We start from the raw sequence: 17,803 nt of genomic DNA on the forward strand, positions 1-17,803 counted from the left end.
ATCACCACGGACTGAGCGAAGGGTCCTTATCACCTTTCGTATACGCTCGCCTGGTAGATAAGAGCTGGCCCGTATACACATATATGTTATACCGTGATAATCTGACGCATGCTCTTGTGGGATAGCTTGAATGCATAGTTGTAATTTCGCAGGGTGTGGACGAAAATACCATTCGTGCCGTGAAGCTAAAAGACGACGTAAATATTGTTCAGCAAGTCGCATACGTATAATATGCCAAAATGTTTTACCAAATAGTTTATATATAATTCGTAAAGACTAAATTCATAAAAAATCCGCATTACGCGTGCTGGTTCATTTTAAGAACGCATCAATATCTCGATATATTGATGCGTCTATTTTTTTTTTTTTTTATAGAACGTGTGAACAATGTAGAAACTGGAGCGCGAGATAAAGAAAAATCAGGCTGACGCTCGGGGTTGGCACATCTCCTATAAAAACGACGCGGGGACGTCGGGATGAATTAACAATCGACGTGTGGAAGAGTAGTGGTAGGAAGCTACTTAGTGTTATTCGTCGAGCATCGAGCAGCAATCAGTCGCGGATCAGGGCCGGTTCTTTTCCCGGTCGCATGTCTTCATTACCCGCGCGCCGGGTGAAAACCGTGAGAAAATGGAAGAGGCGGTAGCTCCGAGGCACATCGAGAGGAGGAGTCGTCACGTAAACGCGGACGCGTGATCGGACTCGCGAAACGAGCCGTGCAACCCGACAGAATCCATTCGCGACGCGATCGGCATCGGCACGGATGCAAAACGTTACGGGCGATCCGTTTGTCCTGTGCCCCTGCGAAAATACGATCCATTCACCCGGTCGTTACGAACACGGTAGGTCGACGCTCGTTAAAATCTCGAACGATTCCTCGGGACCCGAAAGGAGCTCGTGGGAGGCTGGGATGAGTGACGACACCGTTCCAGAGAATCGTTCTCGTCGGGAAACTATTTTCGCGATTATCCGTGCATGTCGGGCTACCGTTGCCGTTCTTATCCGTCTCAGACGTCTTACACAAGATCAAAGTCTAACGTCGCCCAACGTGACTGCTCACCACCGAATTTCTGTATTTTCTTCACCGTCGTAGAAATGATTCGTTTAAAGCGAATGTTACAGTTGAGTCTAATTTTTTTTTTTTTTTTTTTTTTTTTTAAATTAAGATCGAAATTAATGGATCTTGTGGTCCTTATAACAGTTTGAACCCCGTGAGGTATCAATTTCTCTTCGGTATAAATTTATCTGACGGAACGAAATTCTACTAATGACTCGCGTGGCAGTTCAATACGAGCGAGAAAAACGTCGCAATCGTCGATGCGCAGGATGCACGTAATTGAATGCTTAAGTCACAAGACGGAGCCAATTTAAATGCATTAGAGTTTAGAAACTTTCTTATTAGCCAGCGCATTTGTGATCGGATTCGGAGTGCCATTTGTATTCTGAATATTTCATATCACGTTCGTCAACCGCACAGAATAATGGGCGTTAATTCATTAATTTTTTTTTTAGCCGTAACTTCGGAAATGTTTCTTTTATAATGGCTACAGAGTAAAGGGGAGAGAAAAAATCATTTCGAAGGAGAAGGACGTAGAAATATGGGCGTCTTGTATTTTTTTGTATTATTGTCGACACTTGTTGCCGCGGTGCTATCTGTCTAGACTTAAATCGTTGCCTATCAGCGTGAGGCACCCTCTGCTTGCCTCGAAATAAATTTTGCCACGCATGAAGCCACGGAAAATTTATCTCTTAAGGGGAAACGATGACGCGAGAGAGGGAGATCAGTTGGTCACCCAAATAGGCCACGTAATAGGGGTTAAACAAAATGAAATATCATTTATCTTCCATATTGAAACGAGAACTGTTACGCTGTATTATTAAGTCGGTTAATAAAAATATTATATATACAGCGGCTTATCGCAAACGTCGTTGTATATGTGCATCCGTGTTTTAAATACGCATACTCTGTCGTAAAAGAATTTTTTTACGATTTGTCATATTTCCTATAAAGATCAAAGATTGCGACCGATTGGTCGCGCTTGCCGCTTGAACTATCTCGCAAAAGTGTCACATGATTGCCGGATATTAAATATCAACGATATCGTTTGCCACAAAGAAATATTTAACATATTTATTATTCTCGCGGTATATTTTTTCTATTTCAAGCGACTAATTAATATTATATCTTCTACTAATTGTAATGCAGTAACAATGTACAAAACGTATATATTATGTTTCCAACTCACGAGATAAATCGTCAATTTAACAATAACTCGAGCTCGCATCCGGATTAAAGCTTTTATTTTCGACGCACTGCGAGTTTTCTGGACGTAAAACGATATCACCTCACGTATCGTATTGAAGCTACATTTTTCGACTTGAGCTTACGTCAATAACACCTGGGATGAAGCTTTTATTCGCAACGCATTGCGAATTTTTTGAACGTAAAACGATATTGCCCTCGCGTATCGGATTAAAGCTGCATTTTTTTACGATCCACGGCCAGTGATCGACTGTCAGTGATCAAAGTACGATCGACTAATCAAGAATTTATATATGTTGGATCGAACGCCTCGCGACGATTACAACGTTCATCGATCATTGACCGTCAATCGTCCATTTCGATGACAACAAAGATATGCACGCGGTGTAACATTACAATCTATACACCCTTTCGCCAGCGTTGACTTCAAACCGCTGAATCTGAATTCGTGCGGATATCAACTGGTACGGAACGTCGCGACGATTTCATCCCGCTCACGTAGCCGCCCGCTCTCGCAATGCAAACCCGCTTTGATATAACGACCGTATTTCCAGCCGATATACAAAGGAGCATCTGAATCCCTCTTTGCCCAACGCACACCGCGAGCGAATATAATGTAACACGAAACTCAACGTCCAGTCGAAGGCTGCCCGATCGGTATCCCTTGTTGACGACGCGCGAGATCCGTCACGATGCTTCCAACAGACGAATAGCAATTTCAAACACCGTATTTTTATCTGCATTCTCAAATCCGTAGGAAATTGCAATAACTTCGCGATTCGCAACCAAGACTATGTATCTATCAAATAGCAGGAAACGGTCCCTTTTATTACCAAACAAAACTGTTGAGGCAGTCCAGCTGACAAAAATTCACAGTTACGCTCAAACTACATTACTTTTTTTTTTAATTACATCAATGTAAGGACGCAAAAAAAAAAAAAAATATATATATATATAATACAGAGTTTACGCAACGTGAAAATAAACTTTGAAACACCGAAACGACGTCATTGTCATAATTGTAATGCTGCGGGATAGACTATGAAAGCGCATTATGTAAATACACGCCGAGCCGAAGTAATTCATTTTGCGTGAATTTGACAATATTCGTGCGTCTCTCGACGCTTCGGGTGTGTGGCGTGCGTGAGAACGATAGATTCAATTACTTCCTTTCCGGATGCGGCGGCGGGACATGCAAATGAAAACGATCGTCCGCGACGATCGGGTGCTGAAAAATTCGATCGGCTGACACGCGACCAAGGTGAATATCGTTACGCGGCCGATGTTGCGCGATATACCGTGTGTTGACAGAAACGGCTTGCTCGAATCCGGGGGTTGAACGATATGTAACGAGCGTCGCAGCCGGAACGTCGAGTCACGCAGTGTGAACGAAGGTAACGTGCCACCGGAGCATTTACATGCAAACGACGACGACGCCTTTTTCTTCTTCGCGTCTAACGCGGAGGGTGACGATCCTTTCGGGATTATACGGGTGGAATAATAATGCGTGGATGGTTGGACAGTTGAATAAAAATGCTAACGCATTCGCTCACTTATTTTTTACCTCGTCGCTACAATGCATCGTGATTTAGATGCAATTGCGGAAACGGCCGGGGATCCCGATGGGCGAGAGAGGGCCAACTTGTGCTTTATGTAAATTCGGCATCTTCGTGTAAATTCGAGCAAACTCCCCGTCGTGCCGTATGATATATTCGAGCGCTATCGTTATGCGGTAGGTACATCGTGCCTGGTACAAGTACCTGTATGCCCGGACACGCGCCACTCGAAAATGCAAAGGGGATTTAATTATTCCTCCGTGTTGTAAGAGCGCTCACGCGAACGAAAGGTCGAACCTTATCGCCGTCGGAGTCGTAGAAATGAGAATAAAACTGCGAGACGCAGAGAAAATCCCAGAAAAGCTCGGACGAAATGACTATTCATTTCAGATCGATGCTCAAAAGCAATTTACAATGCGCCGCGACCGAACCAGTGTGACGGCGAAACAAAGCAATCCCTCAGATATCGTGACGCGAAATATCTGTAACCGGTATACAGCTACAAGCTAATAAACGTCCGATTTGATCTTTACTCTTTGCTATCGCATTCGGTTGCGATTTCAATCGTGCTGAGGTTGATGTTACGTTGCTACGCGCACGTAGAACGATGAAAATATTTTTCATTAATTTTTAATTTTGCTAAACATTACCTGTTCTAGATTAATAATCACCAATATTCCTACCTGCGCGCTGCAAACTTCAAAATTGGTTGAAAATTGCAAGTGCCCATTTTCGCAGCAGACACATTATATAATATAAGTGTCCCGAGTGTAACAAATTTGTTATTAAACTTTTCGAAGTTTTAATTAAAATATTTAACGCCGATGGCGAAGGATAATTTGTTTCTCGACAAAGCGCTGCCGAATGACTGTTACATAAAATAAAACGCGATCAAATATCCCGCACGATTTCACGGACAGTGTGTTTTGAGGAAGACCGAAATGGAAGCCGTAATACACCGAGAATTTTACGAGGACGGCGGGATCGATAGAGAAAATAAAAGGGTGGGTGGGAAATAAAAGGGTAAGAAAACCGCGGTGAACCGTGCGGTAAACGAGACAGTTACACGGTACGGGTGGAATAGAGAAAAGCGGCGGAATCCAGGTAGAATCCGCGTTTTTCCGGTATTTATTGTTTTCGATGTTCAACAGCGCGCGGCACGGCGATTCGATTATGCGGAGATCATAAAAAGGAATTATAGTATCGGGATATAAAAGAGTATGTTCGCGCCGAATAAAAAATCACCTATCGCTCTCGCGCGATAGAGAGAACTCGTTCCGCGGATTATTAATGGGCCGCGATCTCATTACCCTGACGCCCGGCACATATGTCGGCGCTCATTTCGATATAAAGCGAGAGGAGGAATAAAAAACACAATTAAACCAGCTTTCATCGCGACAAATGGATAATATGCGGGATGAATAATACTCGTGCACGTCTCATTGTAACACTTGAATTTTTTCTTTGCCGCGCTTTTTACCGGCGCCAAATTAAAAATCCCACTCGTGCGTAACTTCTTCTTGCATTGCGTCGCGCGCCGGCTTCGCGGGACCGCAATAAATGCCGCTTGACATTATACACCGCTCGCATTTGCGATTCCGGCCGCGTCGCGATTTACTTAGCTGATTTACAAATGTGTTTTACTAATTGCTGCTCCGTGTTGCGTGGCCGCAATATTTACGTGCGGACTCACGCGTGTGCTCATAGTAAGTTTGTTTACAGGACGGTACGTGCCAAATTTATCTCATAGGGAAAACAGCGTATCACTCACATATTAATATAATACAATATGCTATGCGCATAGGTGAAAACTGTTCTATACTTAAGTTATTAAAATATCTTTAGCAATTAATTATTTTTATCGTCAAACAAAAAAAAAAATGGTAAATTGTCGCATGATATTCATATAATATTTGATCCTTAATTACGTCAACATGTGCAGCATTTTTTACTTAATTGATGTCACTCAAATTAGCTAAGTAATGTCGAGCAGTTCATTGCCTTTTTCAGGGATCGGTATAAAAAAAATTTAAAAAAAAGAAAAAAACAAAAAAAAAGGAACGGTAGATCGATGGAGTTGCACACTCATGTCGCTCATGCGCGGCAATATTTCTCGGGTTCAACGACGTCGGCATGCTTGCCAGCATATCCGATGCGATCGCTTATAAACACATTCGCGACGCTATTAATCACACGAGCCGACGGACGCGCTAATTGAATGGATCGCCGCCGTTCATTCGATTAATCTAGCAATCGCTAATATGTAATAACTAACAAACGCATTTGAATTCGCACTCGCGGAAACCGCTGTACGAGGATTAACCGCTCGCAGCGAGCCCGTCGAATCCCTTTAAAGCCGCCCTACGAAGCGGCCCGGTTGTTACGTGTCGACAAGGGACCGGTTAAAATACGGGACTGTCCCCTGGCCTCGGTTCGCCTACACTCCACGTCGTCGCGTGTACGATCGATGACATTATGGCATTTTAATGAACGCCGCGTGTTAGCCGGCGGGTGACATTCCGGCGCAATTATGCGCCCGTCGCTTGATACCGGCAACGGAGGGCGTTGTGAAACACGGCAGACGAGGCGACGATTTGGTGCACCCAGAAGAGAATCACTTTGAAGTCAGTTATTTGAAACGATATCGTTGACGGTACGTCGGTGCCTGACTATGTAACGCGTGACACGCGTCAAACGTGTGAAAGAAACGGTGCAGCGATCGCTCAGTGTATAAAGCTCGCAAAAACATCACAATTTTATCGCGATATCATTTGGCACCTCGAACCAAACGCTACAGCAATCGTTAGTGTACTGACTTTATAAACGTGCATGTACGTCACGGCGTACGAATAATCGATCGAAAATTACTCGACAGCCAGTAAGCCCGAAAACTTACGAAGATTGAACGAATAATTGTTAAATCGCGTAATTAATCGATTCAAACAATAAAAAACGTAAAATAGAAATACTCGAAACCGAGAATGCAAGATCTTAAAATCACGCGTGATTTCATAAGTTTCACATTCTAAAAAGCGGCATGAGTCAAAGCACAGAGGAATGGAGCATGCCCATCCACCTTGGCGTACAAATACGTCTCTCTCGCTGAAGGAAATTTCTTCCCTCTTCGCGGCCGTTCTTGCGCGCGGCACGTCGGCGTATGTATTTCCAGACGTAATGCAACAAACGGACGAAGTAAACGGAATGCAGGTGGTGAAATTCGTCGAGCTTGCGAAGGGGTAGCGCAAGCGTACGTATACACACGCGCTGTATATAGAGATAGCGAAGGAGATGGATAGACGGATAAAGGGGAACTGAAGAGGCGGAGGGTGAGAGGAGAACATGAAACAGGCGAGGGAAAACAGTGTGGTCAGTGTTTACACAGCGTTTACCCACCAGGTAATTACCCACAATGCTCATGGTCTCTCTCTCTCTCTCTCTCTCTCTTTCTTTCTCTTTCTCTCCCTGTCTCTCTTTCTTATCCTCTTTCTTTCTCTGTCCAATCCATATGAGAAACGCCTTCAACATCAATCACTTACCACCCGCGATACGGAACTCTATGGTCGACCGCCACGCAAATAGCTTCCCCGCGATGAAAAGAAATGGTGGACGATGTAGCACCGCGCAACGCACGCACCTATCTCGGAGGGTGGGTTTTTCGCGGCGTGGAAAAACGCGAATAAAACGATCACCGTCGCCGCATTCAAAATCATTATTTATTCGAATACCGCCGCCATTAGTCACTTTAAAAATAATTTGCGATAAGAGACCCTCGATAATAACACGAAATTACGCGTGGCTCTCGTAATTGATCACCCTTCTTGATTTTTTTTTTTTTACGGATTATTAATTAGTCTTCGACGTGATATTTTCCTCTCGACCGTGGTAAAACGGAGAGCTGGCTTGTACGATAAACCGAATACCTAGCGCGATGATTTAGAAGAAATTTAACTACCGCAGGATAAGAGATTCTACACGCAAGTATTCTGTTTGCGCTCCCGCGCCGACATGAAAACCGTTTACAGGTGTCACGCGATTTACCGAAATGCGCCTGGTATCCCGCGGAATGCAGGATAAAGGAATCCCGCAGAGGAAGACGGAAGCTTTCCTCGCCTCGCGTTCCGACGTGGCGGCGTAGGACGGCACGGCGAATTGAATTTCAGGAAAAACAGCGAGTGATACGACGCGATTATTTTATTTATAAGCGTCATTTCGTGCACGTCACATTTACGGAATGTAAATTTCAAATTTGCCTGCACACGTGTCCCGATCGCGGGTGAATGCGAATCCAATCGGGAAAAAGATATTTCAACGCGAAGTAATATAAAAAGTGACGGCTGAAAGAACTGGCTGAAAGAAAAGTCTCTCAAAGGATTCATCGCCGCAGTTCATTAAGCTTTTAATAGACAACGAGGATATTCAGCAGAATATTGCGTCACAATATCGTAACATCTGAATCTCGCTTCTACGTTCGCAAGAGCGTCCGCTAACCGAATGGCGATATTAATATGCGGCTGTAAACGTCGTTGCATCTAATGAAGTTTTTGCATCGAACGTGTTTACGCGGAACTCGAGAGCTCCTCATTTTCTGATTACGACCGGTTTCACAGCGCGACGCACATATCGAAAGCGTTAATCAGTTTAATCGACGATCGTTAAATTCTTTTATGACGGCTCTAATGCCGCGTGCCGTACATACATATGTATATACATATAAGCAAATTTATTGTAATAACGTCTCGTGTGGGGCATCGCGCGTTGAAACGTCAGGATTACAATCTAATCAAGTTTACTGCGGCACCGTTGCAACACGAATTTAATGCGCCACCGGCATTTGTAATCCCTACCGAGCGCGCTCGTTTCGGTTGACTGAGGAAATCGATATTCCCCGATTGTGAATGAGGTATTTCCAAACTGCGTTACATCTATCGCCGATTGCGGTAAATTCGATAGCGCCCACCATTACCGGGGGATTAGTTTATGCATAATATATAAAGAGCGATATTAGAGGATAAACATGTAAGTGTGTAGTTTACGTCAAAAGTAATTTGAACACGCGGAGATAAGAGGAACATTAATTTTTTATGAACGGAGATCGTATATATCCGCGTTATCCGCCGATGTCACGCATCGCGGATAAATAAAAAAAAATAAAAAATAAAAAATGCTGCGCAAGGCTACGATATGCTACGGAAACTGTGATGCAATGTGACAGGATATATATTGGTACAAATATTCTGGTATATTTAAGCATATAAAAACTATAATTTTTTTATAGTCACGTAAGAAAAGCGCGAAAAAGCTCAATAAATTCAGTTTTATTATTCAGATCTGTGTTGGCGTCATAATAGCAACGTTTAAACTTCATTCCACGGCTGTGGAATGCCGTTTGGGTTTCGATGGCGAACAAAACTTGACTCTCGGTTAACCGAAAAGTGGACGCGAAAATACTACTCGAACTTCTTACGGAGAGTTGGACAAACTTTAATGGCGGTACAAATCTCAGTGAAATGGAGCTATTTCCTGCGAAATTGTGTTGTCCGCCTTTATCCATCCCTTAGCCCACCCTCATGTACCCGTCACCGACTGAGTGACCGTCCCTCTCATCGCTCGGCGACCCACGATAGAATTCTGTGTTTCGTCGCGTAAAAAAAAGAACAACTTCAACGTCCGGTTTGCCTAATGGAAGAGAGACTCTCTCCATTACATCGAAGGCACTCGAACCGCTCGATCCCTTGAATAGTCCCGCTCTCGAAATTCCATGTAATACGATGAAACACCGGAATCCTTACCTAATTAAATTTCCACCGCTTCGATTAATTTGATATCTCAACTCAATATCGCAAAGTGTTTCTTCTTTTCTTCCTTTTTAGGAAAAACAAAAGGAGGAGAAGAGGATACATTTATTTAGCAATTTCTTTAATTCAAATCATTCGACAACATAGAAAAATTATATATTACGAATTATAATTGTATTGATTGAGTAAACACTTTGACTTTCTTTAATTGTATAATCGAAACGGAATTGTAATCGCTAACGAAAGTTCGTCATTCATAAATAAGTAAAAAAAAAAATATTCGGTCGCGGACAAGCGTTTTGACGTCAGAGACTCGTTTTTGGTAAAATTAGCAAAAAATGACTAATTAATGAAGCGCGCACAGAACACGACTCGTTTTGCCGTTTAGAGAAAAAAAAATGTAATAATAAAAATGCAAGCTGTGACCGTGGTGCACATTTCACGTAACTAATTTTGCAGATGCAGCATACGCGCATTCCGCTCTGATAACGAAGTCGAATGAGGCACGCGATAATTAGCAGAGTCGCCGCAGTTCATTAGAAATTCGTTCGGGATTATCCACGGCTAACTTCTAGCTCGGAACTTCCGGCACAGAAAAAAAAAAAAAAAAAAACCATAAAAACACAAACGGCAGGATATTTTTTAAAACTCAACAGCTAATTATCTTAATTATGTAGAAAGATCTCCGTAGTCTCCCTGTGCGAGCTGACAGGTTACTCCGTCTTAAAGTTATAATGAATTAAAGCTGCGCGAAATAACAATCGGTGCCGCGTCCCCAAAGCGGCGATTTCATTAAAAATAACTAGGTTTGCCGGCAAATATTAGAAGAACTGTGTGCAACTAGTAACGAACGCCGGAATTAATTGTCCGCTTTAATTGACAATGAAACTACGTTACATAGCGGTAGTTTTCGATGTAAAACATTCGTACAAAGGCAAAGCTTAAAAATTCGTAAAATATAGTATAGAATACTACGCAGAGTCTATCAGACGGCTTCCGCATAACTCCGCTCAAATATACTGTCAAAAAATCTACACCTGCACACCGTTGGTGTGCGGCCACAATTTTTCTGTGCCGAAAAAAAAAATTCTTCAGCAAGAATTTAATATAACAATAGGTGTGCTGCATAGTGTTATACATAAATTGTACTTAATCTAAAAATGATAAAGAAAAATTTATGAATCAACCGAGGTTGAGTTAGGCGATTAACATACTCGCATACCTGATTTCGGGAGATTTATTTTATTAATATGACGCACGATAAACAGCGCGGCGGCGTGTCACCTGATTATTTAGCTTGCATAATTGGACTGTTATCAATGTTGTCATTAATAATGAATTAGCGCGATATGAGTAATAGCCCAACGCATTACATCATTGACGTTTTGCAGCAAGTGGTTCGATCGTTCTCGAATTAATTCGCCTAGGTACATGCACGCGTTTTGCATCCGGCCGAATATTCGCGCGGCTTTACTTCGCGCCAAGCACCGCATAATGCAAATGCGCATAAAGCACGACTCGACGGGGATCGAGTTCATCGTCATGCATGTTATAATATCATCGGCACGTATACAGGTAAACTCGATGATTTCAAGCCAGCCAACATCAGTCCGTATATTTACTTCCACAACAACACGGTGTTAGGGATTATTTGGTTGCAAGTAGAGAAAGCAGTGCTTTCAAAAAATATCAAATCTTTTCTTATATGTCTAAAACAATTACTTCTTAAAATATATTATAAAAATTATAATATTAAAAATCTATATAAAGAAATGTTAATACGTTATACAGAAATATGTATATAAATTACAGTGTGAAATTACAATACGTAGTATTAAGTGAAGAGAATTTCGGCTGGTATTTGTCGGTACCTTTAAAGCTTTAAAATACACTTTTAAAGCCATATTTATTCTAATATCGCCTTACGAAGGGAATAATGGAAACATAAGCTGGCATTCGGATTTTCTATGAAAGAAGCATTCAAGATAAAACGTACCCAACGAAAAACGAACATTCGCGGCATGCAATATTAAATCGTAACTGTTGTTGACCATCGTTGGTAAACTTCGCCATTTGATAAAGCTCTTCCATAGCCGATACACAGACACGACGCGATGATTGGCCGGGATAGCTTGGGCATGCAACCGGGTGGATTGCATCTGCAGCTGACGGCGCGAATTTACATTTGTTGCGTCCCCCAAACGCGAGATGTTCCGGTATCATAATAAATTTTTGCGAGTATCGTCCGTTGCAATATAAATAGCGGCCGCTATCGCGAACAATCGACCGCGATTGTTCCGCATTTTGACGAACTCCCGTTGCATGTGGCAGTCGAACGAGCGCGTGCACTTGCACACGTCGATGATCCACGAGCGAGAATTCAGTTGAATTGATCTCGCGACAGATGCTGATGCAATTATTTCTTATTTATAGGGCCACTTTTATCGCTTCGCCCGCAGACGTCGGATGCACCGCTCGCGTGCGCAAAAATAAATCTATTTAACCAATTGATTGTAACTTAAGAAAAATGACTTTAAGATGCAATTAGATTATAGATTTAGCATAAATTTTGATTCGTCATTGATAACAATCCATAGGCCACGTATTTGGAATATATATTTTAACCTGCTAAATTTGAATCTGATCTAAAAATTGCTCCATGTCATAGTTTATTTTTTAATTTGAAAAATAGAAGAAAATTTGAAAAAATCGACATTTTAATAAGACCGCGCTTCATAAAGAAAAAGTTAATGTGAAGGCGAGGACGACATCGTGGCTTCGCGCACGCAACCTACGGGAACTTGGTGACATACGTGAATCGCGCGCGCGGTACACGGAATCGCTGACCACGCAGCAGACCAGGTGGGGATAGTCCGAAAGTGGGTTGGGTCAGCTTACGTGCTAGTGATCTATTTTCCGTTTTATCCCTCTCTCTCATGCCTTCATTGGCAACTGACCACGCAGCTGGGACCGCACAACCTACGACAACTTTCTCGGTAGCGTACGTGACTTTGGCGCGCGGTGTCAAGCCATCGCCCAAGCAAAATAACTAGCAGGTCTCAATACGCACCGAATATTCATCACGCGGAGAGTACGTACAAATATATTTTTATAATATGTTAATATACTTAATTAATTAAAAAAAAAACTCTCGTCTGTTTTAGATAAAAATCGCGAGGAAAGACGATTGCGCGTGGCCGTTCTCGCGAAAAAATAATTCCGTTTGATAATATAATTATTAAAATTTTTGTTATAAAAATAATCCAACGTGTCAAGTGAACGTACTAGAAAATTTTTTATTCGGCACGGATTCTAATAATCCGTTCGACAGATTCGTAAAATGTCGCTACCATTAATTATGAGCTTAACGCTCATAAGTTCTGACCTGCAGCGTTGTGACTTCAAGATGACATCGCGAGTAGTTTTCCTGACTTGCGCACGTCACACTTTAAAATTGTCCGCAGCATTGTCCCAGCAGTTCAGTACGCTTTCGAATAAATAAAATTAAAACGGAACAACAGCAAAACTTGCGCGAATTCAGGGAACGTCGGTTTCGTTTAGTTTAGTTTTGTTTAATTTCACGTAACGGCCGACGTAATGCAACTCGAGAAACTCCGGAAATTCATTGGATTGTGGATAACGCCGCTTTACTGCGAGATGCAATTTTCAATAAATTCTCCCCCATTCATGTCGAACGGAAAGCCACAAGAGGTGAATCTACCGCGATTCTTCCCTCCTTGAAAGAAAAGAAACGTTTCTTTATTTTATTTTTTTTTTTTTTCCCCAGAAAAAGTGATTTAATTCAATCTTCGCGAAATCTGAATCACAGGCTGAAATCAGGATTTATGATAATAACGGCAGTTCCACAATTCTTTCCTTACCAGACGAATATCTGACGTAGCAAAAATTCTTTTCTGTCTTTGTGCCGAAAAGTCCGCTATGGTTATTAAAAAAAAAATGCTGTCTCTAGATTTTTCCGAATTTATAACAAGATATTCGTCGATCTTACGCGATTAGGTAAAGTCTCTCGCGTCAAGAAGACAATAATTTTCAATCCCATTTTTCCACGTGTGTGGCTTTCGTATATAAGACGACAGTGGGGTCCCAAAGTTATATTTCATAAAAATACGGGGGTGTTGAATATGCGATAGCCTATGTATTTTATACTGTTATATCGGTGGTATGCACGTGAAATTGAGAAAAACAGCAAAATCAGCATGCCTCAAGGCGGCGGGGAACCTAAATTTACTCCTGCTGTAGAAATGTTTTCCGCGTCCGTGTCCCTCGCGATTTTCCACCGGCGGATATGCCTTCTTCTGCCGCGTTCATCCGGCAGGCGCGGTGCTTGCCTCGAATATGTTTTAAATATGAAACGTCACCGGAGAGCTCGCGGCTATGCGAATCGCTACCGAAGCTCCAACCCGTCGCGCCACGACGCTCCTCCGCTCGCAGCTTCGGAAAACATCAAGTCCAAACGATAGTTTGAATTGCTAAAGGCATTTGCGGCAGTTGTCAGGCGGGCGAACGCAACCTTATTATTATTCGGAATATAATAAGTCGGCTGTTGATACGACCACTGATTCTGGCTGGCATTTGCATACGATCCGGGCAACGTTCGCGCTTTCCCCGTTTTTCCGTGCCATTTGAGAGGCAACTATTGAAAGGAATTCCCTGTATTTAAAATGAATTTTCGCATGCTTCAATTAGCTTTCTGCACGCACGTCTGCACGCACGCATTTTGCAGCGCGTCGTAAATTTTTAAACGAGATTTCAAAGAAAGGGAAATTAGTAAAAGCGGGAAGCTGACTCCTGGCGTAGGAACGTTATAATTTTAAATTAGAGGAAACTAAAATAGAAGAGAGATCCTAAAAATATAAAACCCACGTTAAGTATAAAATGTTTTCGGATATGATAGTCCGACCGTTATACGTTCTGTTGAAAAAATTTACTCGGACATTAGGGCGATATGTCAAACTGATACGCGAGGAAGGACGATAAAGCCGGCACACTTTATGCATCCGACATTATAATGGAATTTAAATAGCCGCAATGGTCACACGCGTCACGGCGGTCATCTCAAGTTCTCGTCCGTGCGCGTAGGGTTATGACGTGAAAAAGAAGAGCCGCGGCATACGTATCGCCCGAACGTGCGGAATTAAAGGGTCGTTTCGCTGCGGTATCCCGCCGCGCTGTTTCCGTCGGTGAACCGCGCAAACGGGCTCGAGCTACAAGACGCGTTACGAACAAACGAATGGCCCGACTCTCGAAGAAACAAAGAGTTTGTACGTGCGTTAAATACAACGACGGCTCGCGCGTCGCCGAGGTAGCCGCGGGCGTTTAAAGTGCTTTTCGCTCTTTCTTCCACCCTCCGTCGTGCCGCTTGACAATTTTATCTCGCCAAGGGAGCCCCCTCGCGCGTGTCCTCTCCTACGAGTCTCGAGGGTGGAGAGGAAGAGCGACTGCAATGACTCGTGAAGAAATATTCTCTCGCGCGGCTCACCCAGACTCCCCCTTCTTAATTAAAACACCGTCAGCCGGTCCAGCGCCCGCGGGCGAAATATGCCTCTAATTCCGATGCGACATTACAAAGTCGACAGCGTATTTCGGCGTCGAGCCGAGTGACGGCAGGTAGCGAACGCCGCGCGACTTCCGCCCGATTCCGCAACGACGGTCCGGAATTACTCTCGTCGAAAGTACGAGGGGGAAGAGTGGGCTCGCAGCGATCTTCCGCGACAAATGTATCTTCCTTAAATGTTCTGCCTTTTAAATTGCCGTAATTATTACTTCCCGTAACTTATTATTCTTCTGATTAAGTCATCCGTTATCTCGGTATTTTATTATTATTATTTATACACGCAAGTGTACACCTGGGAAATTTTTATGTCCGCACGTTAAAACAAGGGTATTAATCAAGAGCGAAAAGAATTAATTCCATACTTTTATCCCCTGATCCAATTAAAATTAAATAATTAAAACCGACATATATATACGTTTATTAATAATGGATTTATTCCGTGAATTTATTTTATTAATATGGAATAATGCAATAATTACGTAACGTAGATATTCGTTTGCCTCCTTTTTTTTTTGTAATATATGGTTTAATTTTGAAAAGCAGCGTTGACCACAGAAAATTCATTACTTTTTATATCTTAGCCTATCAAAACCCTTTTCAAAGGATACATACAAAAATTCACAAGGATCAAAGTCGCCTGTGCTCAACGGTTAAAAGCACTCAAATTTCAGCTGATGAAAAGTTTTTACGAGACGTGGGCAGTTGTATGCGAAGCGAAAGAGCGCCTTAGCGCACTTGGTACGAATTGCTAGCAATATCTCGAGCAGGTTATGGCGCTCCTTTTTTCTCAATACCACCATGAAGAAGGACGCGCACTTTTCCACGACGAAGCAGTAAAGAAGAAGCTGCATGAATGACTCGAGAGCGCAATCAAATCTGTTCCTTCGCGCTCTGTTCGAAAGTTTATGCGCGCTAAACAATTTAGAAAATAAAGGAAACAGCATGGGGAAAAAAATACGGACATCACCGTTGTAGAAGTTTTATAGACGACAGTAATTTCTTAAGAAGACGGACGTCACGAATTTCTGCAGTATTCCGAGGAAAAAAAAAAATCCCTCAGTGTTTCGAGCTCGATATAATTTATAATGTACTACAAACGATTTAATAGAAAACACGTTATATTATATAAAATAACGATCATTTTATATTATTGCAGATGGAATAAACCGTATGAAATATTATTTAACACAAAGCGTAGTTATCGCATAGAGCAAATATTATATCGGGAAAACGATTGTAGCAGTTACGAGCGGTTATCTTGCACAGTGAAAGATACTTTTACGCCAGAAGCTAAAGAAAACTGAAGATCCATTGTTATAGAAACTGCAGTTTTCCCGCGAACAAAATAAAACGAAATAAACATCGCGCAATCTCATAAATCTCTAGTGCGAGCGATGTGCTTCTCTCATTCCAGCGACTCTAGATGGTGGTAACTTATTTTGAAAAATGTGCTGCGAAAACTCCGGGCCCGGCGAAGCTCGAACGTCGCGATGCAACCGCGGTTGAAAGAAAGTGACCGTATCCTAATCGAGGATACATCTCGTTCGCGAAGAATCGTTCGCGAAGAAGCGGGGTCGTTAAAGCGTCGTCAGTGCGAGGCGGTTAAAAAGCTTGGGTACAAAACGTCAGACGTGTATCGCAACGTTTCACCGGTTTCGTTTTCTTGCCAGCGGATCCGGAAAATCGACGCGTTAGACGTGCCCTTTCAGCCGAACGCGCTCGAAGCCGTGGGGTGCCTTCTTCGTTGAGGGATATGTGCGAGAACGTCAAGGAAACACCGAGAGAACACGTTGTAAAATAACGACCAATTGTATACCCGATCACAGGTAACAAGGCGCCACGCCCGTAACGACTCGCGGTTGTTCCCGACGAAAAGATCATTATGTCTGCGCGAAACGAGAAGAGTCTCCGCACAAAACACCGAGCCTTTCTCGGGCAGCGTCTTCTTTTCATGTTCGCCCGCTTGTCATTACTTCCTCAGGGTAAATTTCGAAAAATCATAAAAATCACGGTGCTCGCGCGCCTCTGCACTCAGCATCCACGAGCTCATGCTTTCGCGGTGTGAATAAAGATAAAAAAAAAGAATCCGATAACGACGGATTTCATAATAATCGCACGCGATATTAAAAATTTTAATAATGTTTTAAAAATATTAGAAAAAGACCCATGCGCGCGCGTAGCACGCGCTAATTTTTTAAGAAACATAATTACAAACTACGGAAAAAAAGAAATGTTGCGACTTACCAATCTGCAGTGGATACAGTTGCGTCGATCTGTAACAAAAAAAATAAATATAATTTAATAAACAGCATCAATAGAATCGATTATTCAGACAATATAAGAAATTAATTTCTTAAACTATTTTTATATTTTAATTTATTCTAACATGCGTTTACATGAAATGCAAAAAGAGAAGCAGAAAAAAAGTGTGCAACAATAAAAAAAAAAATTTTAGTTTTGTTACATCAAGTTCGAAAACTTGAATAGTAAAACGATTCAATAGTTCAAAAAATTCAAAGTGACATTTTTTAAAAAAAAGATTAAAAAGGCGTCAGCAACAAAGCTCACGTCTCATGTAAAAAATAGCGTCATACGATAAAACAAAGCGGGCAGT

At 42.3% G+C, this 17,803-nt stretch overlaps 1 protein-coding gene across 1 annotated transcript in view; it reads right to left on the minus strand.

The window, feature by feature from the left end:
• The window catches only part of Tsl (membrane-attack complex domain containing protein torso-like), a 192,467-nt gene that overhangs the window by 75,468 nt on the left and 99,196 nt on the right, over positions 1–17,803 (minus strand). The window contains exon 9 of the transcript XR_011547778.1: positions 17,434–17,462. The gene's annotated coding sequence lies outside the window, so the exon portion shown is untranslated. The remainder of the gene's footprint in view (positions 1–17,433; positions 17,463–17,803) is intronic.

Source organism: Cardiocondyla obscurior, linkage group LG03, assembly GCF_019399895.1.
Source record: "Cardiocondyla obscurior isolate alpha-2009 linkage group LG03, Cobs3.1, whole genome shotgun sequence".
Classification (NCBI taxonomy): domain Eukaryota; kingdom Metazoa; phylum Arthropoda; class Insecta; order Hymenoptera; family Formicidae; genus Cardiocondyla; species Cardiocondyla obscurior.